Here is a 23549-nt window from a genome sequence, read left to right as displayed (position 1 = left end):
GAAAAATTCAGAAACAGAAATTAAATATAGAATGGTAGCCCTGCTGGCATAATATAGCAGAACAATATTTCAAGCTGTCAAGGTTCAGCCGATTGCCTGTAAAGATACTCTAAAGTTCTTATCTTCTGTAAGAAGCTTCGTGTTGAAGATCAAAAAAGCAGATTTGGGTGATGGCACAAAAATATATGTGATACATCATTAGATATCTCTACATGTCGGCTACGCATGTGTGAAGTAAAAAAAAGAAAGTATTATCATTAAATGCAAAAAATTACCTTTTCGATTTTTATGTCAGCAGCGGCTTTTCACCGACGTACGCCAAAGCACGCCGGCCAGTAATGCAGACGACAAAGCTGGCTTCGCCTGCGACGCAGATCACAGAGAAGCGGTCTTGGGGTCTGAATTTATTGCCAAGGGCCGCACACTCTAACGCAACGCGGCTTGTATTTGGTGTGGGCCGGGTAAACCATACGGCCATTGCACACAATATTTGAATACATGTTAAATACGTGAGGGAGTCCTGCAGTGTCAAAAGATAAGGTTCATGCAGCTTACAAAAAGATATATTTGCTCTTACATAGCCAATAAATCCAGAAAGAGGCCTTATATCGTTCATGCAAAGCCTGTTGAAAGACAAGTCGCACTGCAATGCTGTGCGACATACAAAGAGCAGGACACTTTGTGCCCTGTTCCCTGGAGTCCCAAGGCTGTCATATGATGACGCAAGTAGAAAGCACCTTCATAATTACAACTGAAAGCCTACACGAGCATCAACGAATTCTTGTGGCGTTGTACGTTGCCGCTGTTCCACAGCCCCAAAATTCTCGGGTATAAAAGACATTTGCGCCGTGCTCAGGCTGATGTGATCAGTTGCGGTTGGCGGCCGTTTTTCGCGTTCATGAAAAAAAAATACGAGTCGAGCCAGCGGCCCTTGACATCGCTTGCCTTCGTATTGATAAAAATGACAGTCACAGTTTGTTGACTAGCTTTGGCAGGCTAATTTTATTAACACTCTCTCCTTGCTAGACAAGAAGGCTTCATATATGTATGCTATCTGCGCAATCCACAAACGAACATTTCAAAAAATAATTTTTCGCATTTAAATAGTACCTTTTTGTAGCTTGTCGCATGCACAGCAGACACGTAGCAATATGTAATGATGTAACACATATACTTTTACGCCGACCACCAAGCTACATTTTTTTACCTTTAACACGAAGGTTCTAGAAAAAAAAATCTAACTTTAGTTCTTAGGCGATCGACTTAACCTCCAAGGCTTCAAATATTTTGCGGATATACTATGTCAACCAGGCTCTCATTGTATATTCTTTTGTGCCTTCTGGATTTCCCTGCACTCTGAGAAAAAAAAGAACTGAAACTGCAATATAACATGCTTATGCCGGTGCCAAAGCACTATAAGTGTCGAAATATTTGAAAAATTTTAATATTTCTTCATTCACACCACTTCGTTGCCTACTGGGCAAAAACAATCAATTTTTGCCAAAATACTGAAAAATGATTGCAATGATAAACAACTGGGGAGAAAGAGTTTGGGACGTCAACAATCATATGGAAGTATTTTCAACTATATCTGTGGTGGTAAAAAAACGCTTATTGATTTGGCGTGGACTAACCCAAGTGTATGTATGGAACCAAATTTTTCAGAAAATTTCTCATTGTACCGACTTTTTTATCAAGGAAACTTCAAATGATGTGCCACCTTGGAACAGTTTTTCACAAAGCTGGGATGTTTGGCATAAAATGACCAAATATACATACTTAAAAAATAAAATAGTAATGAAACACTATCTTGGGTGGAACAATATCAAAAATTAACATAAAATTGTAGTGAAAAATTATAAAGCACAGCACTTGTTTGCTGTTTTGAGCCATCGCGGGCTCTTGAAAAATCCAGTATATTTAGCACAAACAAAATTAACATAAATATGTCAAGGCTTACACAGGCCCTGCATTTGTACTCTCGTTTGAGAAATACCAATCGGGCTCTTCAGGAAACTAACATAACCAACATAAACGGGCATAAAAATGCCGAGAGTTACAAAAGCACAAGACTTGTGTTTTACTTTGAGCTGTCCAACTTCGGCTCTTCACAGGCTTTATGTCCCAAGCGTAAAGCGAGGCCAGGGTGTTCTTTACATAGGGCATGTTGGTCCGAGAAATTTGCGATAGAGAAAAAGCCAGAACAAGTTTTAAAAACCAAGTTCTGCGTGCAAGATTGTGGCATACAGTATGTCCTCGTTTTATTAAAACTGATTTATTTGTTTTACTTTAACTTTTTGCGAGTAGAACTTCGGAGCATTGACCACTTTATATTCGAAGGAGCACAGGACTCAACTAAGTGTCAAATGCAGAAAAGGGCACCAGGAACAGCACACTGCAGCATAATAACTACGAATATTGTCACGTGGTAGTGACGTTAAAGAACACAGTAGCAATACTGTGAAAGACAAAACTAGCTTTTATTGGGCGAACCTGTGCCCACAAAGACAGGCTACACTTAAAGTACAACGATAGTGGCGAACGCAGTCGGCGATCGTCGAAAATTTGATCAGCGGATCAAGCGCGTCGGCTTTTATACAGCAGTCGTCGAATGTTCCAGACAAACTGTTGGGACCCGCCGTGCCTTCCACAAAGTTCTACACCATTCGCGTCACGCGATGAAATCAGGTAACACAAGGTTCGTCGACAACAGACAGCGGATAGAAGCATCGATAACTTTCCAGAAACTTCGGATACATGCAGGCGCGTCCCACGCTGTGCGATAACATTTGTTAGGCGGCGAAACGTGGTCGCCCGATAAAGATAGGTATACCTGCCAATATCTTTGACGTGAAAGATGTGAACTTTGCTTGCATAGAAAAAAAAATGGTGAAAAACTTCATGTCGTTTAGGAAGCAACTTAAGGGGGGACTACTGGCAATTAAAATTATTTTTGGTAACTTCCATAATTAAAATGTTCAGCACTTCATAGCGTTTTTTCATGCTCCAAATACAGTATTGTCATGTCACTGGAATTGAGTGTGGTTGGGTTTGAAGTTACGTTATAAGAGTTCATATCCAATTGGAGTGCACTTCTCCCCATACAATGGCTGTTAGGATTCTAAAGAAAATAGTGCTCATAACGAAGCGTGTTTTCTATCTAAATGACTGTTATAATGACGACTCTTTGTAGTTATGTGCAAAGCTGGTTACACTGACACATGCAGAACGTCACAGATACGAAGAAATGATCAGCCTTCTAAGAGCCATACGCGAGTGGACGTGCTTCTTTAACCCTTTGGGGTTCGCTGCCGTACATGTGAGGCCATGACAGAAAATTTGAAAAAAAAAACGCACCTGTTCAGAACAAAGCGTCGCCTAGCGACACACTGGAGGTTGTGAGACCTTCTGGGAGTTCTATCAAAATTGTTATTGCGCTGTCGCACCTTGGCCTTCTCTAAAACTGATTTTCCTCTTAACTCTTTGATGGCAGTCGCTGCAGTAGTCTGGGAGTATTGTGACGTCACCTAGTTTACTATAAAACAAATTTTGTGAGTTTCATTACATCGCAAAATAAGTTATGCAACTTTAACCTGCATACAACAATAAACCGTGTATAAAACTGCAGACAGTAAAACGCCTTTGTCAGTTTATTGTTAGCTAAAAAGAATATTTACCCTTTTTTTCTTGAAAAGTCACTCCGAAGAACTAAATCTGCAATGAAAATATTCAGGAAGTGCGAATAGTGATTTTTGAGACTGAATCAAATGCGAATCGAATAATGCCAGAAGCGAATCAAATATTGTACAGCTTTTGAGTAATGAACAGCTGATAGCACAATTAATATAAAATGATACTGACATTCTAGTATGCTTAAAGTTAGAAAATTGCAGTCGTTGCATACTACGTTATGAAGAGCTGTTTATTAAAAGCAGAAATGGAGCAGCACACAAGTAATTTCTTCACTTGCACATCACTCTTCAATAAGTGTGAATTATTGCTGTACAGACTTTAAAGTAAAGCTACCTAAGTGTCGTAGCCTGTTCTACTACACAAGTTCTCATGTTTTATGTCTGTACTATGCCCGTGGAGGTGAAAATTGACCGTACTTTTGCTTCAATTTTATCTTCATTTGCGCTGTGAAATATTCGAAGAGTCCAAAAAATATTCGCATTTACGAATAGTGACTATTCGACTCGAAGACCCAATCGAACAGGACACTATTCGATTCGTTATTCGAAAGTTTCGGGTACTTGCACACCCCTAAAAATTCTATAACCCCTAAATTGGGGAGCTGTATTTTCCACAAAACTGTGATCCTCAACAATTTAAGCAAGAACAACTGGAAATCCCTTACATCTTTACGATATATTTAGGCCAATAGTCTACATACCAATGGTTTGTAATAACCCTGTAAGGAGGCAAATGCTCACTTGAAGAAAGGAAGCAGGAGATACAATTTCAGGATGGGAGTTGTGGACATGTCCCATGGTCTGTAAGAAGCTTTAGGCAGTAGTTGCCAAGGGCCTATTCAGTGCTGTTCAATTTACTTAAACGTGTGGAAAAAGTCACATAAAAGTTTTTTTGCTATATCTTTGAATACAAAGGGACAAAATGCATATTAATAAATAGTTCAGGTGCTTAGAATGCATAAGCGTTCGCCAAACATAGCATTGGTGACACCGATGCTGGCAACTCTGTCCATGTTGTTGCTTTGAGTGAAATACCAAAAAAAAAAATGCCAGACAACTCATGTTCCCTCTGCTGAAATGCTGCTGTCTGGCATCACACGGACCTCATCCAAGACAGGAGCCACTTTAATTCAATGTGATGAGTTAAAATTGGTGAAACCACTGTGTTCTGCATTCCAGATCCTGGAGGGCCATTTTGATTGCTAAAATTTGGAAGAAGTACTGTCCCACGAACTGAGCAGTAACTGTGCGTAAGCATTGCTTCTCCATAATTCCCCCATTATAATAACACTTTCAGGCTACTTAAGCAAGTCCTCCATGCCACTAGATTGGTAGCGTGCTTCACAAACTACTAATTGCAATGGCAGCCAAGTAGCACTACTAAAGCTCAAGTGCACCTCATTTGTCTGGTGGAGCCGCCAAAAATTTCTGACCATTAAGACAGCTTTTAAAATTTAGAAGCATTTGAGTATGGAAGCGTTAGGTACTCTAGATCCTATGAACAGTCATTCCAAATGGTAGGCTACTGTAGCACACAAATTCCGACCTACACTACTTGAAAGTCATTCATTATGGTAATGGCAAGTTGCTAATTTGAGATACAAAGTTTGAAGGCAAAAATGTAACAGGAAAGGATGTACGGTACTTGCCTATAACAGCATAGACCCTGATGGGTCAAGAGCTTCTTTTTGCCTCTTGGTGTTATTGTTGTTACAAAGAGTAAATAGCCCTTGAGTTACTCTTCTATGAACACACTGTGAAGCAAGGCCCTTACACACTTTCCTGGTCTCCCATGGCAGGCCATGGTAAGCTGCGCCAGAATAACCTCATCAATGCACACGTTTCAAGCGTATGGGAACCTACACGTTTAAGTAAATGTTAGCAAGGTATTTCTATTTTTAAGCACATTTACACAACAGCCCTACTGCAAATAAATCACAACAATAATGCCTGTTGCACATTTAGAATGCTAATCTTACTTTACTAGCTCATAGCTTCTTTTATGCTGTTTGGATGTCACGTGCTTCAGAAAAATAAGGATTTATTACACAAGCAAGAAAAGTAATGGGCAAACCAAAGTATCCTAAACATCTAGGATTATTCAGTGCGATTAGCATTATTAGGATACTTCGCATACTTTCGCGTGTCTGTCTCTAACCATTTTCCCGCCCATTTGTGTCACTGGGTAGTACATGGCCTAATGGGTAGAAACCGGGCTGCTGTGTTGAGGGAAGCAGGTTCGGTACTAACAGTCACTTCATTTTTAACTGTTTCATTTAAATTGAACTAACTTCATCAAATTTGGTGTTGTTGTTGCCGAAAGAACGATTTCCCCTTTCCCATGTATTTAGATACTTCCTCTTAAAGCTTTGAGAGGAAGCTCTTTAGAGCTTCCTCTTAAAGGGCCCCTTACCAGGCCTGGCCATTTTGACCTGACAAGTGCCGTGCATACCATGCGTGCTAACGATCGTGTGTGCCAAGTATTACATCGCTATACGCGCCGCGGAAAAAGCTGAAATTTCAAACCGAACGCTGCTTGCCTTTCCCCTCGCGGATGCCGCACTCCAAGCCGGAGGGTTGACGTATACATGTGTCTTTGCTGTAACGTCGCTCTTAGTGACTCGTGACATAAAGAATTATTCAAGGCAACATCTGTTATTTATGTAATCTGTTGCATCGATAGACGAATGAAGCTTTAAAGAAATAATAAAACACACAAACCGAATGTCTGCGTGTGTTTGTTTTATTTCGCACCGCAGCAAGAGAGATGTACTTCCGTTCCGTCTGCTTGTTCCCACGTCGTGCAGTCGCGCACGCGCGCACTGACGCCGAAACTATCTCATTTTCTATCCTGTTCCAGCGCGCGATCATGCTCTGTGATCCGCTTGTCTGTGCCTCAGTGTTCATATAGCACTCACTCATTCGCAACATAGACGCCTCAGAAACGCGGATACGGTGCCTCATTGGAGCGGAAGAAGTCAAAAACGTCAACCGCATTATTTGTGGCGGCGTGAAGGCCTGCAGCGCATCGTCTGTCGCTGTGCAGGGGCTTTGCTTGCAGACGTCACATGTCCCGCAGAAGCCGCATGGGCTGGAATGGGCGGGAAAGTTCTATCAAGGAATGTTATCTTGTATTTTACCTCACAGCTCACAACTGCGATTTTTCAGACGTCTTTATTGTAGCTCACTATGCTAGCGCATGCAGAATAGGCGTGATGTAAAGGAAGCCGTGCCGGTTGTTTTATTTTTCCCTGGTGCAGTTTTATTATTGTTCGATTGAGGAGGAGTCACGACCAAGATTTATGCGCTCACGTCGCGAATTCAATGTCTGTGATTTTTGTTGTACAAATTTTGTTTTCAGGGCCACTGTAGCTGCAAAGCTTGGTCGCGCGTTGACGCACGGGATGCAGCACAGAACGTAAGCACATACGTTTCTGGCGGAACGACACAACGGCTACCACAATGGGGAAGGGGGGTTGCTGCCGGTGAAACACGGTCAAATACTTACTACGATCGCCGATCTACTGTAGCATTTCGCTAGAGCTGCTACAAATTGCTACAAAAATGTCAGTTTTTACCTTAAATCCTCGTGTGTTCTCGTTGCGCTGGCCACACGTGCGCAGCTCGAGCTTGGCCGCGCGGCGAAGAACAGCTGCAGCCAGAACGAAAACATGCGTTTCTGGCCAAACGGAACACCGCGGCAACCACACACTACGAGTTGATGCAGGCGAAACCTGAGCAAATGCTTCCCACGCTTGCCCACGTACTACAGATACTCGTGATCAAAGCCACATCGTTATTCGCGCTGCTGCAATACGTTGTCGCAAGCTCTATTTTTCCAACGCATCGATTTACCGTAGAAAAACATATAAAATAATGTGCGAGTACATAAGCAAAGAACTTTCGTTTTCTTAACTACGTGGCTCCAGAAGAAGTCCCTGCCGAAGAAATACACGTGCACTGCGATTTCATCGCTGGTGTCAGTGGCCTGCCAATCGCAACTTGACAACCCATTCTTTCTTCTTTGTCGCATCTTTGGGGGGACGAGTGGAGGCTTACTTCACTTGTCACAGCTTTGTTGGTGCATTGCGGCACACAACATGTACGATCTTGCACAAACGATGCGTAAAAACAAATAAAGCCCACTGGCCGCCGCGAAAAAAGCAATACCCCCCGTGGTTGCTCAGTGGCTATGGTGTTGGGCTGCTGAGCATGAGGTCGCGGGATCGAATCCCGGCCACGGCGGCCGCATTTCGATGGGGGCGAATTGCGAAAACACCCATGTGCTTAGATTTAGGCGCACGTTAAAGAACCCCAGGTGGTCTAAATTTCCGGAGTCCTCCACTACGGCGTGCCTCATAATCAGAAAGTGGTTTTGGCACGTAAAACCCCATAATTAAATAATTATTAAAAAAGCAAGGAAATGCGCTACCACCGCGCCGCCTGCGGTTACTCCAATACTCTTTGAAAAAAAATTCGCCGATGGCCGCGGGGTGGCGCAACAATCTATGGAACTTGCGAATACCGTTAATCAAACGTTCCCGTGCACAGCGCGCACAATCGTGCGCTGCGCGGAACGAGCCAAGCACAACAGCTCGCGCGCGACACCCTCAGCAGAAGTGCGGCGCGCAGCAAAAACGCGAGGAAAAAAAAGGAAAGCGGGGCGCGTGACGTGTGTTCACGTGTAGTCTAGTATCTTATAGTATCTGAGCGCGCAGGGATGGAATTTCGCTTGCGGAGGCTAGACAAGCCAAGTGGAGAGACCATCTTTCTTGGCAGTGGCCCTCGCCTCCTGAAGTCATGGGTTTGCGGCACTGACATATGGCTATTAATGAACCAATTTGAAAAATTATTGTGGTTGAATGCTCCTTAGAGGGCCCGTAACAACTTCCAGCCTATGACAAAAATTTGCTCCAGGCCTGGTGAGCGGCGCTTTAAATGCCTTTGACAACTCATCGTCGACAGTAATTTCTCTTGCAAATGAATTTTTCTTTCAACACGTCTTTCAAATTCCTCTTTCAACACGTTAAAAGTCTCGGTGCTGCGCCCCATCGACCCCTCAGTTGGAACCATGGAAAGGGGTCGGCAGTTTCGTGGAACTGTGAAGATTGTCAGTCACAAGGACAACCTCTTCAGAAGAAAAGTTCGATTTTGTTACTTTCTGTTCTTGCTCGAAGTAATGAGCCACAGGACGCTTCAGTTGCCGGATACTCTTGTTATATTATTGCGATAGCAATTACATGGACACTCCAGGCGCATTCCTGCTGTCGCCGTCGCCCTCATGTTCCCTATAAAGTCCAAGGACGATAACACCGTGATCACGCGCCGCATACTGTATGTGCGAGTGAAAGCATAGGTGGGCGGGGGGGGGGGGGGGGGGGCGGTAGTGGCATGGGTGTATGGGTGAGCCGACGATGGTGGCTCAGTCTTGTGTGCGCAAGCGAGAAAAGCAGGGAGGAAGCGCGACTCCTCCTGTCGCACGCGATACATCAGGGGGAGTAGAGGGAGGGGGCGCTGTGATTCGTGAATCTGTTATGAATCCGTGCTCGCGCAACATGTTTATTTGCCTTGTTTGACGCATTATTTAGTGACTTCTTCTTAGATACGCAGATTTATTGGAGACTTATACGTATATTTAAATATCTTGTTGCGAGGTTTTGTGTATACGTGCAGTGAACTTTGTTTCCAGTGACACTTTTTTGCCCTTCATCAAGCTGTATCTTCGCATTTACATATTCCATTGTATCTTTGCATTTCTATTGTACGAGGGCGAGTCCAATGAAAGCGCGCCAACCCACCCCGCGCAATAATGCTTTGGTTCCTTATGTGCGAGGCATGCGCATAGCACACAGGAGCCTCTCATTTAATAAAGTGACACGCACGTGTGAGAATAAAGGTTTATAATGCTTTTATACAGTCCGTTGAACATAATTGCGTGACCTAATGGGCACTCCGAAAGTTGAACAGCATGTGTCGCGATGTTTTGGCAGCTGAAGGTGCTTCCAAAAAGCAAATTAGTCGCCGTATGGCTGCCATGTACGTCGAACATTTCATTTGATTGGCCACTGTGAAGCGTTGGAGCAAACAGTTCAAAGAAGAACCTGAAAGTTGCAAGGACGATCCAAGACCGGGCCAAAGCCACCATGCAATCACCGCCAACACAACCGCAAAGGCTGATGAACTGATTAGACAAGAACGGAGGATAAGCATCGATGTATTGGCAGGCCATGCGGACATCAGTCACGGTTCGGGTTACACCATGAACATTCCGGTTATCGGCTTTGTTGTGCGATGAATGCCGAAGATTTTGAACCACTGCCAGAAGACGGAGACGTTCAGCGCTTGCCTTGACTCATATCATCCTGTATCACAATGAGGGTGACGACTTTTTGTCTGCAATTGTGACCGGAGACGAATCATGCTGTTACTGCTACGATCCTGAAGCACAACAGCAAAGCTTACAGTGGAAACATTTGAATTCACCACCCCCAAAGAAAGCAAAGGCCGTCATTTCTGCCAGACTAGTGTTGTGGACCATTTTTCTTTTATCGTCAGGGGTCATTACTGATCGAATTTGCTAAACCTAGAGAGACTATTAATCGTTTCCGATATTGTGAAACACCGGATCGGCTACATGTCGCAATCAAGAACAAACGACGTGGAAAACTGAAGAATGGGGTCATCTTACTCCACGACAATGCCTGTCCCCACGTCGCTGATGTGGTTAATACAAAAATGGCAAAGTTCAAGTGGAAAACGCTGCAACAACTGTCATACAGCCCTCACTGTCGCCTTGCGACTTCCACATTAGGGGCATTTGAAGAAACAGCTAAAGAGAGCCATATTCATGTCGGACGATGACGTGAAAGAGTCAGCTACAGACTTTTTGAAGCAGCAACCCAAGGAGTTTTATGAGACGGGAATCACGCGACTCGTAAGTCAGTGTGACAAATGTCTGAATGCTCATGGAGACTGCTTTCAAATTAAGTACCCCGTTTGTCATATATTCGCATTGGCTCACTTTCATTTGACTCGCCCTCGCATATTTTGCAGAACTCCTGCTTTTTATATGTGTTCTCTGTAGCGACTATAATTTCAGTGCAATTACACACAATACACGACCGGTGACAGCTGCTCCTGCGCAATACATTGTAACAAAGGACAGCGTCATTGAGATTTTCCCTGGCCGTTGCATATATACAAAAATGTAAACAAGGTTCTTGAATGAGAATATTTGATTTTAATTCTTGTCTTTAACTTGTTCCTTTCAAGGCCTTTACATTTTTCATGTCAGCGACACGCACTGCGTAGCTGGTTTCAAACCGATATAGTTGTAAAGTTCGTGTGACATTTTCTTTACTTATAAAGTAGAAAACATGGAAGCATTGACATCAACTATTTCGGGCACAATTTTTGCGACATACGACTGTATTCTTTTACGGAGAAATATATATTTGACTTGTCTTGACAGTGAGTGGCATTCAAGAATTCGTTTGCGGCATCTTTGGCAATGGCAATGCTGTTATTATTCATGTATCTGGTACCTCGACAACTTCTATAAGGAAGAGGCAGAGCTGCAACGTGAGCCCCAACCCCGCTCCCCACCCACCCGAACGAAATTCCTGGCTACGCCACTGGCGTGACAGCGTTAAACAAAACAGGATTGCCTTGCAAGCGGATCTCGACTGTAATGCGGGCACGTGGGCAAAGATCAATGTTGCCGAAGACGACTTAATTTTGCCCCCGAAAGCCGTGACGCAAACGCTGAGCGCAGCTAATGTGCGTGCTTGGGTGCCACTTCGCAAAAGTAAAATGACATCCGACATGTGTGACCGCCAACCGAAATAACGCACCGCTTATTACTGTCTAAATTCCCTCGGAAAACGATTACCACATTTTCAAAACCCAGAGATTGTTCTAACGAATTACGAAACAAAACACTGAAACTCACGCGAACGACATGAAAACAATGTTGAATCGAAATTCTACACTGACACTTACAACTAATCAACTAATGCGTACAATACATAAAGCAAGTCACAATCAAAATTAAACATTTAGGCTCTTCCTAGCCTACATATACGTAAATTCAACAAACAAACGGAAACACTGACGCTTTCCCTATTCGAGCATTCAGCAATGAGGTTTCCGTAGAAAATGGACAAGGAAACATTGTCTTTGTCTACCGAACATAAAATACCAACAACTTAAACGTTCAATGCGCTCTTCTTTTACATCTCGACCATTTTAGACGCTCAACACGCGACTGGAGTTTATGGCAAAGAAGACCAAAGGAACGAATACTAAAATTATAAGTAACAGAATGGGCTTTCAAAGTACCATTTTCTTAATCGCTTGTTCACAAGCACGCTCTTCAAGATGCGCTCGAGCGGGTCGCCATTCTCGGGTCTACGCGTTGTCCAATCTCGACACGAAAACAAAACTGATTTGCCTGTAGTAACCATAATAGCGGTGACTTTCGGCCCGCTGCCTCCAAACTCCCTGGGTGCGGCGCATACAGAAACCCACGTGCACACTGTCTCTTTCTTCGCTAAGCAGTCACCTTTCTTTCCCCCAGGAAGATAGCTGCCGTTGTAGAAGCCTTTCGAGTGCGCCCGGCGCTTCGCTGTGTTCCCTCGCTGTGTTCCCACGCGGCTGAGAACAAGCGGAATTTGCGGCATCTGAATTTCTATGAAATACTTTCTGTCCCGACGTGCGTCACGCCTATTCTCGATTTAAACAACCGCCTAAGCTTTGGATCTACCCTACTCCGTTTTTTTCCTAACGTGTTGGCGGTTGGCGCGCTTGACCCAACTCGTATCACTGCCCGATTCCGACTTCTCCGGCTTCCGCCTTCGTCGTTTCCCTCGGCGCGGCTCCCAAAGCTTGCGGTCCCGGCACTCTTACTCGCAGGTACGCTGCCTTCTCGTTGCAACGATATCGTTCCGGGCGCAAACGCCAACCTAGGCTCGTGGTCATCGCTAGATGTGTGTGCTCTGACAGAACATGACTGCATCCGGCGCCATCGGCACTAGCCGGCTCGCCCTGATGTCTTTCCTCAACTTGCCGGATTTTATCGCTGCCATCGAGATCAAAAGGGCCACTGTCGGCCACTGTTTCCAAAGCGCACTCTCTAGACGGCGAAAGAACATTGTGTTCGCGCTCGTTACACAGTGGCACCACAGCATTTCGCACGCATCCTGAGCTAGCAGCCATCTCAATAGGCGCTCTGTAATCGAAAAGCTAGGCATTGCCGCTATCATCTTGGTCATCGCAGTCGGTCCTACTTACAGCTTGAAAACGCCTCAGCAAAGCCTTCTTTGCCTCATCATAGTCCCGATTCTCCTAATAAAGCAGGTGTTCCAAAGCACTCGCGGCTTTGAAGGGGTGCAACGTGACCAACGTATTTGGCCAGAAGTCCCGGCTGACACTTCTTCACCCACTCGTTCAAAATCAGAGAGAAATACAACGATATCTTCGCCTGTCCTGAAGGTGTGAAGATAGCCTCGGGCTCGCGGCTCCTTCGTCCTAAGAGCGTGCAGTCGCGCTGCCTCTCGCTCACGCTTCTCACGTCTCTCGTGTTCCTTTGCGTCCAGCTTTCGCTCGACACTCGTCTCCAAAGCCTCGTCAGCTTCCTCGACTATCACGTCCTCGGCCTGCATGACATCAATCGTTTCGTTCTTTTTGTGGAGCTGGTGGAAAGGCCCAACTCCTCGCAAACTTCAATGAGGTCCTGAACTTGGAATTCCTCCGTCGCGATCTTGTTCCTCGTGTTGCTTGCCCACTAAATTTACCCTTACTTCAACCTAGGGTCGACTGTTTAAAGAAGGTAAATACCGAAATCATAGTCCACCAAAACAACAAAACACTCTCCTAACATATGTCTCGGCTATAGAGGTCTGGTGAAATCAAAAGCAAACAGCAGGCACACACCTAGCCAAAGTGGTTGACTCCGGTCGGTCTCGTAGCAGCCACCTAGCGGTGTAGTAGGCGTCTTCGGGCCTCGTATTCCGTAGCTTGCCATCCGTTGTTCAGATACTAGTTCGCCGATCCTATAGCTGCCATCCGCAATCGTGACTCGGAGTCGAAGACGAGAGACGGACTCTTGGAGCAAATGAAGAGGGAACGAAAAGCTTTATACACTGTGTAGAGATATAGCAGAAATTAGCGTGCAATTAGCGGCCAGAGCAACGGGGCGCGCCCGTTGCCTTGATGGTAGGTATGCAGTGTGGCACGACACTATATTCAAGCGTATCAGATGGTTCTTGCCAGACAAATGCTTCTACAGCTGCCTTTGTCATTCCAAAATGGAACCAAATGCAGTCGTTTAAACTACATCACACAACATCATCAACAGCAGAGCTCTTTGCATTATTATCTTTGTTACGATACATAAGTTCAACTCAAAGAGGTGAACAATGGGTCTTCCTTTGCGAGTCGCAGGTAGCTTTGTCTTTACTTCATAGTGACATCAGCGATTCGCAAAACATGGCGTTAGTTTACGAGACACTAAAGGAACTCGCAAAAGCAAGTGAGGCGAACCACAGAATAATGTTGCAATGGATTCCTAGCCAAGGCAATATCCGTAGAAATGCTGCAGCAGACATGGCAACTAGACAAGCGCATATTAATAATGCCACACATGGTCTCCCTCTAACGCAAGGCGAATTGCGGTACATGCTATGACAGATCTCAGCCCACGGCTGCAAAGCGACATGGTTTGATCAGAACTCGAAATCTTCAGATTTATTTCACATTGACCCATCACATCAACTGAAATTACCGTCCATATTAGATACAACCAGATCCTTTGAAATGGTCTTTCACCATCTGCGGCTCGGCACCACGTGCATAAAACACTTTATACATAAAATCTCAAGGCCTGCAACTTGTGCACTTGTGCACTTGTGCACAAGTGCACAATGCACTTGTGCACTTGTGGCCACACGGATGAGGATGTACAGGTGCTCCCAGAATAATTCGGAACGCCGGACACGCAGCTGCTCGTTGGCTGTGCGCGCCGGCGGATAAATACAGGCGAGATTTGCGCATGCGCGGTCTCGCTAGCGAGCAAGTTTCACTCCCTAGTGCATCCAGGTTGGCGCTGCCTTGCTCCAAGAAGGTAGCGCTAGGTGCCCTTCGGCATTGTGCAATGGGGGCTGGGCGGATGAATGTCTAGCACAGCATGCACGCACCGTAATCTATAAATAAAGCCTTGTGGATTCCTTGCAGCGTATTCTCGCCATGGTCTACATCCCGTTTGGGAGATAGCAATGATTTGCGTGATTACATGCTAGTGAGGCGGCTTGGCTACAACGGCACCACTGCCTTATTTTTCCACCGTGTTAGCCTGTCCTGCGAAGTATTAGTTCTTATTAAATTATCTCCCGATCCGTGTTACTACTAGCTTCGTAATACGAGGACAATTTCCACTATTCCATGACCTCTCTTAACGGGTGTGTCTGCAATAGTGGAAATAAAAGAGTTTACAAAATGAAATGATGCGGCACGTTCATCAAGGCCAATTTCATGCACAGGAGGTCACTTCATGCAAAGGGCACTCTAATGAACTCTTCACGACTCCAGTAATTTATTGGCGCACCACGTTACGTGGTTCGCATATATTGTGCGCCAATCAATCACGGATTCTGGACCATTGGTAACGAGGACCATAGGTAGCGAGCGAGCGTAGATACTCATTTTCATACTCATTTTCTCTTGCTCATAGGGAATATAAAATGATAATCAAGGGTAGGCTGTGCGAGCTGAATGCAAAAGAAATAGTAAGGAGAACATAGTAAATCTAAATAACAGGAAGAACACTGGTTTAATTTTTTCCACAGAAAACAAAAAGAATCGAACCGTAACTGTGTTTCGTCTAAAGCGGTTGGCATCTTCCGCTATCAATATCTCGCGAAGCGCAGCTTGTAGGCGGCGTGGAATTGACTCGTAGAGCGCATCTACGAAGTCCCTCCTCTCGCCAAGGTGCTTCCACTCGCGCGTTACGGCGAGCCAGAGCTCGTCGGCACTGGCCCCTCCCAGATTCAGCTTGGATAAACTTTCCTTCATCGTGCCACACACGTCCTCCATAACATTGAAGTCTTCACCTTTCGGAGGCCAGTCAAGGACGCGAACCCCACGTTCTTGAAGTTTTTCCACAGCTCTGGCGTTGTGCACTGGGCTCAGGTCTTTTTGGAACAAGTAGCAGCCATCTTTTAATGGCCCGTCCAGAGCGTATGACCATAGGTGGTTCTCCAGAATTTCGCATTAAGTTTCAGCTGTGAACGATGGGGATAGTCGGATTAGCGGACCGAGGCCCTCTTTGATAATGGCTCCCCAAACGTTGATAGTACAGCGGCCGCTGCTGTAGATCTCGTAAACATACCCAAGCTCGTATCTACACGAAAAGAAGGGAATAGATAATGGTCTTTTCATATTCAACACCTTTTGCGCATCCAAAGAATTTGTGCTTAAAAGATCAGAAAGAAAATGAAAATGCTTGCAGTTATATGGTCTCTATACACGGCGCTCTTGACCCCACCTAGATGAATATGACGATCCATCTGAGAATATGACTTCCTTCCATTCTTCAGTCGTCCAGCGCTCATATGCCCTGCCAAACTCAAGGCGCCGGCGTTCTTGGCGCTCCGTAAGCTGTGGCTTTTGTGCTGCGACAAATCCACGAAGACGAGCCGCTCGCGTACGCCTTCTAATTGTTTCCTCACTGACTTGCAGGTTGAGGGCTGTCTTGATCTGGCGGGCACTCTCAAAAGGATCAGCAACGGCTGCAGCAACAACGAGAAAGTCGGACTCTTACGGCGTGCATCGATGTCGTCCCGATCGTGCGGCATCTTTGAGTCGACCATCTTCATCCCGTTATGCTCGGATTATTTGGTTGACCGCACTTATAGACTTTCCTGTGAGGCGGCATATCTCACGTTGAGGTATACCTTGGGAACTGAGCTTAAAGGGAAGCTGAATCGGTTTTCGATTTCCATGAATTGCTGGGGTTCGAAAGAACAGATGCAATAATTTACGGTTCTGAAATTTTTTCTTGTCCAATTCCAATTCCAATTGTATTGTCAATATAAGGGGCAGAAATCACTTTCTAAATCCTCCTCCCCCCCCCCCGCGGACACGCCCCCGAAGGTTCCCGGAGCGCCAGGTGAGGAGGCAGCCGGAGGAGAGAACTGGCGAGAGTGACGTCATTCCCGGGGACCATACTACCGGACCGGCGCGCTGGCATATGCTGGCATGTTTCTTTCCGTCCTGCGCTTTACTAAACGACGCTACGGGAGATCTGCCGCCGCTCACGTTTGTTTTCTTTGGCCATTTTCGCGAACTGTACTTCCTTTTTGTGCTGCGTGAGTGCCTACAGCGAAGGGCGCCCAACCTGCCCTCGTTCTGTGCAGCATTCGGCTGTGTGAACACAGGCGAGCGAGACGATGTGGTGTTTCACATGTTTCCTGAGGACAAGAAACTTGCAGCGCCGTGGGTCTGTGCGGTGAGGAGAGATAATTTCTTGCCGACGAAATCAACTGTACTTTGTTCGGACCATTTCCACGACAGTGATTATCATCGGAGCTTGACAACGATGCGGGCTATCGGTATTCCAAATAAATCGGCGCGACTGAAGGCCGGTGTTGTTCCGTCTATATTCTCCCACAAGAGAAACACCTCGCCATTTCCAAGAGCGGCCTTCGCCAAGAGGAGAAAGGGTGAGGTAAGGGTTTTAATGTGCACACGGGCAATTTTTTAAACGGATGATCACCTGACTGTCGAACAAACGGCCTTACAGCGACCTATGACGAGGCGAGGCGGAGGCACAGCCGGGAATATGCACATGCGTGCAAAGTGCTTGCCGTTTTCATCCTGTTTTTCCCCTCCGCTTTCTCACGGAACGCTGTACTACGGCTGTTTGTTCGGCGCTGTTTTGGTACGGTGAAATAACTGGCCGAAGGCACGCTTGCGCATTCAGTGATACTTGCTATTCGTCCTACCACGCGGTGCCCGCAGGTTTATCTGTTCAGCATTCGTGTTCGAATCGCATGACATGAGGCGTTACGGTAATATTTTCATGCTCGCGTTAGAGTAGTTGAACTCGTGGTGTAAAAACTTCGTTCCGCAGATTTCGCACTCACAGCTTGCTACCAGCAGTGAAATGCCGCAAAAACGAGCGTCGGCACAGCCGCGCTCGGGGCAAGGCGAATGGGCTCAAATAATGAAGTAACGTTGTGAGGTATTGAACTTGTCAGCGTTCGACGGGGTCTAGCCCAATACAGGCATCGCTGCTGGACAAAAAATGTTTTCTTGCCTTTAACTAGCTATGCATCACGCATGGCAAAATTATTATTTGAAAGTAAATGTAATACATTACTCATTACTTTCTTATTACGCTCATTGATTTGAATTACATTACCAACTGCCGCTTTCAAAAAAGTAATGGTATTACTTTACGATTGCTTCCAAAAAGTTTTCATGCACACAAGAAGTAAAAAGCAAAGTATAAAGAGACGCCAACCTTTCTTCAAGGTAACATACACTTGCCAACATTTCATGCCCTCCCCCCCCCCATGTGCCTCCACGACACCTCACGACACTACCAACGTTCTGGCACATTACACAACTTACTGGTGCATATTTAAAGCAATTAATAAATTACTTCAGCCATGAAATTACAGACACCAAATAATTCATATTACTAAATCACTAGACAACTAATCCATCACATAAATTACTGAAAAAGTATTCCAATTACTGTAAGTAATCTAACTGTTGTCATGTTTGCTGATGTGCATGATATGCTGAAATTCATGACATCCATGCCTTGCACTCTTTCAGGTTCTAGCAGAGCACCTTCAGAACCGAGCCCCTGATGAACCTGTTCCACTACCATCACAAATCGAAGAGTTTGAAGCAGCGAGTATGACACAGGCAGATAATGTTGAGGAGTTTTAAGTAGCCAAACGCGGCACTTACGTTCGCGATCGTGTATCAACACGCAAAAAACCACGGAACTTTAGACAAGCAGCGGCAAGGTGCATGACATCGCGGAATGGCACCCGTGTTTGCAATCTAACGAGATGTTAGTGCTTCGGCATTCTTCCATCAGCAGGTTCCCAGTGACACTTTAGCGCGTTTTTTCTCCCGCCATTGGAAGGTGCAGCTACAGGAAAAGGCATATGTACCAGCTAAGATTCCTAACGCGTGAGAAGGTGCACATATCGCTCTCGCTGTTGGCACACTCAACATCGTCGTTGCCCCCGTTGCCGCCATCGTTTTCTGTATCGGCTGTCGGTTCGAACATGTACGGCGAAAATACAAGCTCTCCGAGACAGCGAGAACGTTCCATAATGCTTACAACTCAGCTGTGAAGCCACAACAGAACAGCGTGCTACGCTCTGGAACGGCGGCGCCGACCGGCGATCCCCGTGAATGACGTCAAAGCGGTCCCGACCAATCACGGGTAACAGCGGCGTTCGCGCGATGCCCTGAGGTGCTGACGCTCGTTTTCTTCGAAAAAACAGCCGCTTGCGTTTGTTTCCGCCCTTTTTCAACGAGATACTCGTGTCCAGTGGACTCAAAACTGTGGAATGCCGCAAAGAACTCATTTTTTTCGAAAAGTGTTTCAGCTTCCCTTTAATTATATTTCTCCGCACATTCATCGGCACTCTTTTCGGCATGTTACCTCGATAGGAATGGGGCAGAATTCACGTAAATGTCATTGTTCCAATGTGTTCGTATCGCTTTATCAATCGAGCCACCGATATCATCATGGTTGCATCAGACGAAAACGCCGCCCTTTGCCAGCGCTAGTCACGGTCACCTACCATAAATATTTTGCGCAAATAATAAATACGGCCCGCACGAAAAAAATGAAAAAAGGCGCCCAAGCACCCGAACATGCAGACACGAGCGCTTATGCTCCAACGCGAGCGCATGCGCAAACACAGCTTGTCACAGACACCACCGGCCCAGCTCCCTTTGACAAAACATTAAGGGGCACCTAGAGCTACCGTTTTGCAGACACGCAGCACAAACTAGACGCACCAGGGAGCCAACCTTGCTCGCTTTGGAGACCGCGCACGCGCAGACCATGGTACTACTTTTTCCAAGGGCGCGCTCCGCCGGTGAGCGGCCGCGTGTGTTGCGTTCCGAATTATTCTGGGAGCGCCTGTACAGTTTCTTCTGGTAGAATATCCGCGACACGACACACACAGACAAATCTAAGCACGTGATTTAGGGACCTTAGGCCACAAGTCCTTCCGCCTCAGGAAGATCTTAGGTCCTTAGTCAATATGGTGACTGCAAAAACGAGCGTTACTGACCCTTGAAAAATTTCTAGAAGCGAGCAATACTCTCGGAAACTATTAAGGCGAAAACCTTTCCAGGCTCATGGTGAAGTTTGTGCCAGTAGACCTGATCACGAGACTGTCCGCCGAAGCTTCATCACGCCATATAAAGACAGATTAACGATAGATTAAAGAATTAAAAATGATTGATGGGGACAGTTAGTGAATGATAACGTTATAATAGAGATTTGTAGAGTTTAATAATGACTAGTAATGACTAATAATGGCTACTAAGGACTTGTAGATAGTACTAATGACTCCGAAATGACCAATATGTCTAACGACGGCTTGCAATGGCCACAATTCATTAAAGGGACACTAAAGTGAAAAAATGATTTCTTCTGCTTCAGTAAATTACCGTTCTACAACACCAGAAACACCACTCTTACAACGATAAGACGTTTGGTAAGCCAGAAAAAGCGCCAGAACGAAATACGGGTGGCGACGCCTACTTGAGTTCCCGCACCTGGGGGCTGTGACATCTTGGATTTTGATGGCGTCTCCTAGGGCCTACTAATTATATGTAGCGGTACAGATTGACTACATTGTGTTCTAAAGGAACCAAATATTAAACATGGCAAGCTTCGGGAACCTTTATTCAGCCAACGCGGCCCAAATGCAAAGACATACCTGGACATACTTTGGAATCCCTAACGTCACGTTGACGTACCGGCGCTGGGGTTTCGGCACGAAATTCAAATACTGATACTTGGACCTTCATTTTCTCATCTAATAATCAAACTATTTTTTTGAAATGACTGCCTGCATGGTTCTCAAACAATGCTCCGTTAGTCTAAACTGATTTATTGTTTCGCTTTAGTGCCCCCTTGAAAATGACTAAAAATGTCTAGTAATGAGCAGTAATGACTAATAAGGCCTGAAATGACTTGTAATAAGTAGTAATGCCTACGAAATGACCAATATGTCTAAGGACTACTAATAATTAGAACTTACTAAAAATGCTTAGTAATGACCAGTAATGACTAATAATTACCTAAATGACTACTAATGACTATGATATGACCAACATGTGTAACGACGGCTTGCAATGAGTACAATTGATTACAAATGACTAAAAATATTAGTAGTCAGCAGTAATGACTAAAGAAAGAAGAGAAAGAGAAGAGGCAAAGTCAAAGAGGCGAATGATAAGAGGAGGAAGGAAAGGCTTTCGCCGTTCACCTCTTAAGAGAGATCTTAAGAGACCCTGTAATTTTTCTGTAGTATTTAGATGGGATAAGCTCATGCCATGGCGATTTTTTTTTGTTAACTCGACTTTGGCAAATTCAATGCCTGGATTCATGTACCTTCATTTGAATCTAATCCGTGCTTTCTTATGTGCCCCGATTTTAGCGCAGTTATGTGACCGGACTTTGTATATACTTTAGTGCGCCTATATCACTGGACATTGTTTTATTATTATTTGGAGTTGGCTTTTAGTTTTCATGCGCCTAAGCCAATTATTTATTAATCTCTATGTGAAAAGGAGCAGCCGGCGCCAACTAACGGCAAGAACATCTCCGAAGTACCATATAGTAAAGAAAAGAGGTAACTTTCGCAAAGATTCGGCTTGAAAAATTGATGTGTTATCTGGAAGGCGAAGTGAAAAAGACAAGTCGGGGGATGGTACTTTTCGCTTGCCTTCTCCTCACAAGAGGAAGCATCCGTCGCTATTATGGTTATTGGGAAATCGGCCACATAGTCTTACGAAAATACCATTTGAATATGTTGGGGACAGCAAGTGACCGTTATTGTGAAGAATGCCTGCAAATTCAATTTTGAGTGATTGTAGTTTTGAGGCCACAAGCAACGTTCGCTCACTTCACTGGATCTTCCACCCTCTACTTCGAGGCAAAATGTTTTACCAACTACAGCTCGGAAGCGGCCGTCTAAGTATACAGTCTAGGCACCCACACACTTCGAGCAATAAAAACAAGCATGATACTCTGTCGGGAAGTGGAAACCTTCATCACCAGCAGTCTCACGTCCTTCATGTGCATTCCTATACAACGTCTAATTAGATGTATTTCTTCCATAATGAGGCTATGGCCCGATTTCACTTCCCTTCAACCATTTCCCCGAACAGGCCTCATGCAATCAGTTAAACATGTTATTATCTGTCTGTGCCTTCCTCTGTCCTTCGCTTTTGAAGACACAGCGAGAGACGGTCACCCATGCAATGCTTAATTTACTCATCAGTTGTTTTGAGGTTAGGCTCAAGTAGCCGATGTAAACAGCATGGCGCGGGAAAAAGAAGGCGTGCTCCCAATATTAAGCGCCGAAGGGAACAACATTCTCGGCTGTTTTCTGGAAAAGCGACGTCTTTCCCATAGATTACGTAGCCTTTTTCCTTTTTTTTTTCTGGATTGTCTTGCGTTTCGTTAGATGCATTATAAATGGCCCTTCGACTGAAGTTCTCCTCCCTCTCGGCCCTTACGAAAATGGGTGTTGAATTTCCATTGTCGATTTGTTGTACTATAATTGAGTCAAGTCAAAGTACACGGAATTTCAACACCAGTTGACTCACCACAACGAGAGTTCAACGGAATTTCCGTTGTCCACTGCCAATGATTTTTCCGTTGAATGCTTTCCAATTGATTTCTCGTTGTATTTTCACGTTGCGATTACACCGGTACCACATGGTCACTTTCAATCGTGATCTTGCTCCATTAGGATCAATAATACGCGCATCGCGTTCGAGCCTCTTTATCCCGATCATAGGCTGACTACCATTTGTTTGATACAGTGTCTCGATGCTTAGCCAAAGGTTAGTGTGGATCCAAGCACTATAAGTAGCATTGAATTTTTTAGGACAATTGTTTACATACTGAAGACTACTGAAATCATAAATATAGAAATGAAACAGAAAACTAAGAGAATGAAGGAATAGCATAATTGAGCGAATAATAATGAGGAGCAAGAATATGTCGAGAACAGTGTCATACAATCAGCTGATGATAACGGCCCTATTCACAATGACAAACGAAATATTTTCCTTTAAAAAATGTTTTATGTTGAAATTTTTACAGCACATTAGACAAATTTGACAAGTCCCTTGGACCTGCAACACCTGAAACTCCATGAGCATCACTTAATTGGACAGTGTTATCAGCTGTCACTGTCAATTGCAATCAAATTTGATCCATATCAGGCTTGATTGCAATCGAAAGTGGCTCTGTGACACCAGGTATTAGATGGAATGACGAAAGCCAGGCGTTCTTCAGCTTGTGGCTGTTTGGGCTTGTTGTTCCACATGTTGACAAACTGAGCAGAGAAAACACAGACAGAAAGAATGATACGAATGCTTGTTTGTCATCTAGTTTCTTTTGTCTGTCCATGTTTTTCTGCTCTACATTTTCTCAACAGGCATCCATGTTTTCTTAATATTCCAGAGGTTTAAATTAGGATAGAGTACAGGCACACTGCAACAAGGCAACAGCAACTATCTGCAAATTACTGACAACCATCGTGATTGTTGCCCGAGGATCAGCTAGGTCACACTCGT

The 23549-nt window shown here is 44.9% G+C and overlaps 1 protein-coding gene across 1 annotated transcript in view; it reads left to right on the top strand.

The window, feature by feature from the left end:
* LOC139051640 (uncharacterized) overlaps positions 1-23549 on the top strand; it is a 335738-nt gene that overhangs the window by 152133 nt on the left and 160056 nt on the right. The gene's annotated exons all lie outside the window — the stretch shown is intronic.

The sequence above is a fragment of the Dermacentor albipictus genome, unplaced genomic scaffold (assembly GCF_038994185.2).
Source record: "Dermacentor albipictus isolate Rhodes 1998 colony unplaced genomic scaffold, USDA_Dalb.pri_finalv2 scaffold_13, whole genome shotgun sequence".
Lineage (NCBI taxonomy): Eukaryota > Metazoa > Arthropoda > Arachnida > Ixodida > Ixodidae > Dermacentor > Dermacentor albipictus.
Note: the sequence above shows the minus strand (reverse complement) of the source record. Positions and strands in the feature narration are given on the sequence as shown.